Genomic DNA, 3,546 nt, shown 5'->3' on the forward strand with positions numbered 1-3,546 from the left:
TTAATGGGAGAGTGACAGAAACCAACTTTTAAGGTAGTCTGGTACATTGCCAGACTCTCCAACACATACTGCTACAACACACTCTTGAAAAGAAGTAACCTCTCTGTCCAACATCTCTGGTCTCAAACGCAGTCTTACAAAAAATATGGTTACATCGATACTACAGAATTTGAGTACATTTTTAATTTTTGTAACTGTGTAGTTGCTTTTTGTAAGAATATTGTTTAGGGTTAAAGTCTGATAGTTGAAACAAGTGTCTTGGAATGCAACTGGACCCAAGACGGTTATTAAGAAATATACCCAAGACAGTTATTAAGAAATATTTTTGCTGACTTGGCTAGATGTGAGAACATTATGTAAAGATGTACTGCTGTCACGGCTAAATGAACTATAGTTACACTTGGATTCTTTGTTCTCAGTCGGTAAGTTTAGTTATCCATTTCCATTTTTTTACTTCCATGACTTTTTATGCACTCTGGCATTGCACATCGCGAGTTGTGTAATGAGGAGCATTTTATTAAAAACTGGTAAGGTACCGTCTTGCATCGCACATCGAAAGTACGGCAAATGAAAACTGATTTGTGACAGTCACGTCATTATTCCTGGTAGCAACAGGATGCAGAGCAGACGGGCATTCTGTGCGCACAGGTAGGCCAATGAGCTTAATCACAATCGTAGTTAATGTCCATTGTAAGGCACAGTGATAGAGTGAATTTGTGAAAATATCAGTTCAGAGGCTTAATAACAGTAAAGGATTTCAGTAAAGTGCTGTTTTATGAATATTCAAGTAGTTTTATCAGAAAGCTAAATGCATTAAATTTTATGTTAATTTGTGGTGTGATTACAATAATAGTTCTGATACAGTAACTGTTTGCAAGACTAAATATAAAGATTAGGAATATTTCGGGCGAATATTTTAAACTGAGTCATTTTGTTTTTCAGTCAGAAATTTCACTGTAAACGGATTGCTCTCTCGCAGACGAGTTGTTTGATAAACCGGCTAATCCGGATTTCGCATTGTGTAGCGCGAGCTCCACATATCTCCGTTCAAAATTAAATTTTCACGATGTCCTGCTGCCAATTAATGATTATATTTGATACTAGCAGTTTCTACTTGGGCAAAATGCTCTTACTGCCCTTGCTAGTCTTTTTCTTTTGTCGTTATTGCTTTGTCCGTCGTGGGTTGTTTTACTTCAAAAATAGCTGAATTTCTGTAGTTCTTCCCTCAGTGATCCCTAGTTTTGAAGTAAAGTTTGTGACTGATCTCATTTCTGTTGTTCATTAATAGTTTATCCTATCTTTACTTTACTGTCAGTACATATTATGCGGGTTGTTTCATTCAGTATGTCGTGTAATTCTTCCACAATTTTTCCTTGACAGAAACATATAGACTTACATGGGAAGAACAGACACCATATCCATATAAGTAGATAGTTCTGGCAATACCGGCCCTGACCTTCTTCTTCTGTGCGGGTGCACTCAAACTCCCCAAACTCTTACGTGTCTTGGTAAGAATGTCTTCCAAGAGTAATGAGTGTGCTGGGGTGGGACACTACGAATGTAATGTGTGGACATACAGGGTGAGAATGTGGGTCTCGCAGGAGGCGTGCGCATGATAGTCCCTGCAGTCGCCCTATCCACTGTGCCCTCGGTGGCTCAGATGGATAGAGCGTCTGCCATGTAAGCAGGAGATCCTGGGTTCGAGACCCGGTCGGGGCAACCATTTTCACCTGTCCCCGTTGATATATATCAACGCCGGTCAGCAGCTGAAGGTGTTAACTTAATTCTAATTACATATAGACTTGTTCCAATTATGGCGTGGGGGAAGCAGTACGGTTCGCTGTCAAGATCCAACGGATCCCATGTCGAGGTCTTCGAGATAGCTGATGTAGCTAATGCTCTGAGGGTGCTCTTGGTACTCGAGAACACGTTTAACGTAGTATAAACTGCTTAATTTCGAATTTCAGTTGCCATAGTGGTGTGGCTTGTTTAGCACCTCAATCGCCCTGCGCGACATCTTCCATGTATAAAGCCTCGGTCTATAGGTCTATAGCCCTGATGTTCCACCGCGGGTGCCTGTGCACTGTCCCATTCGTTCTGTGGAGACTCACCAAAGCGCCTGACTTTATGCCAGAGCGTATCGCGGAGATCGAGTTGTCTCCTTTCTCATACCGCTTTGGGTATATAGGGATAACACAATCGCATCTCATCTGCCTTACGGAGAGCGCTTCAAACAGCGTTATTGATCTATATATCAGTGCGAAAACGCTTTAAGGGGAGATGAGAAACAGTAAAAGGTGTGCCTCTCAAACGTGCTTGGGAAATGTCTTGTGGTTAAAGTGGATTTAGATGCTGGCGATAGCGTTATAATGCTCCTGTCCACAAAGCAAGGTACATTGCACCGTGACTGGAAACAAGGAAAATCAGCGAGTAGCATTTATTTGAGCAGGAAGACAACAGGAGCAATTGTGAAAATCCTGAAAAATCCAATAACGTTGTTACACATTTATGAATGTCAGCAGAGACGTGAACTCTGGATATGGATGTGAATTTTTTTGCATTCATCCACCATAAATTCTGTTTCTCTAATTTTCATTATCTCTCTTACCGCGATCCATAACTTTTAATGATATCATGTATCTGAAGTGTAATTATAACAAACCGTTATTCTTTTTACATTAAGGATTACGCTTCCAGGCTTCCGTAACCACAACAAACAACAATGAAATACGAGGCACTGAGTGTGTCATCCTCATGCAGAATCTCTGGTAATGAGGTAAAACATGTAACACCATCATCATCAGTAAATAAATATCGAAAACCACCCAACAGCTCAGTTTTGGAACAGAAATTCATGATTTTATTTTCAACGGAATAACGATCAAATTACATAACTGACCTTAAAACTTTATTGTACGCCCTTAAAATTGTTTTATTTATTTTAAGTAAAAAAAAGAATGAACCAGCACGACACTAAACTACATCAACGAAAGGCCTTCGCGGAGTGCGACGGCGGCATGTGAGAGCTCTGAACGCAACAAATTTCAACCTAGAACAAAATTTCAAAAACTGCTTTCCAACTGATGATATTGTCTAACGTAGTACGTACAAAAATTTTAAAAAATGGTTTTAACAGTACGGCGGTACTTAGAAATAAAAGTCAATGTTTTCGACAAAAAAATCATTATAAAAAGGTGCACCAAAACTCGAAATTAAAATTTTGGTCAAAATCCTACGTGGTACAACAGATAAAACGCCAACTCACATGCTGCAAAAATGTATATTGTAATTTCCTGGATATTCATGAGTTATGGTGCCGCTAACGTGAAAAATGTTGTTTTGAAAGAAAAAAACTTTTAAAGTTTTAGCTTGTGTTTTTTAAAACTGAAATTGAACAAATCTTTAACCGGAAACGGCTGCACCGTACATCTATCCTTTTTTTTTTTTCGCCGAAGCACTCTAATGTTGACGAAATTGTATCCATTAACTGGCTTTCGCTTACCAGTAGAAGCGTTTTTTGCACTATTAGAATTACTTTTCGAACCT

General features: G+C 39.2%; 1 non-coding gene across 1 annotated transcript; it reads left to right on the top strand.

The window, feature by feature from the left end:
* Positions 1 to 1,644: 1,644 nt before the first annotated feature.
* On the top strand, positions 1,645 to 1,719 carry Trnat-ugu (transfer RNA threonine (anticodon UGU)). Its single transcript has one exon. It is a non-coding gene; the product is annotated as a tRNA-Thr (tRNA).
* The last annotated feature ends 1,827 nt before the right edge of the window (positions 1,720 to 3,546 follow it).

Source organism: Schistocerca serialis, chromosome 6 (assembly GCF_023864345.2).
Source record: "Schistocerca serialis cubense isolate TAMUIC-IGC-003099 chromosome 6, iqSchSeri2.2, whole genome shotgun sequence".
Taxonomy (NCBI): domain Eukaryota; kingdom Metazoa; phylum Arthropoda; class Insecta; order Orthoptera; family Acrididae; genus Schistocerca; species Schistocerca serialis.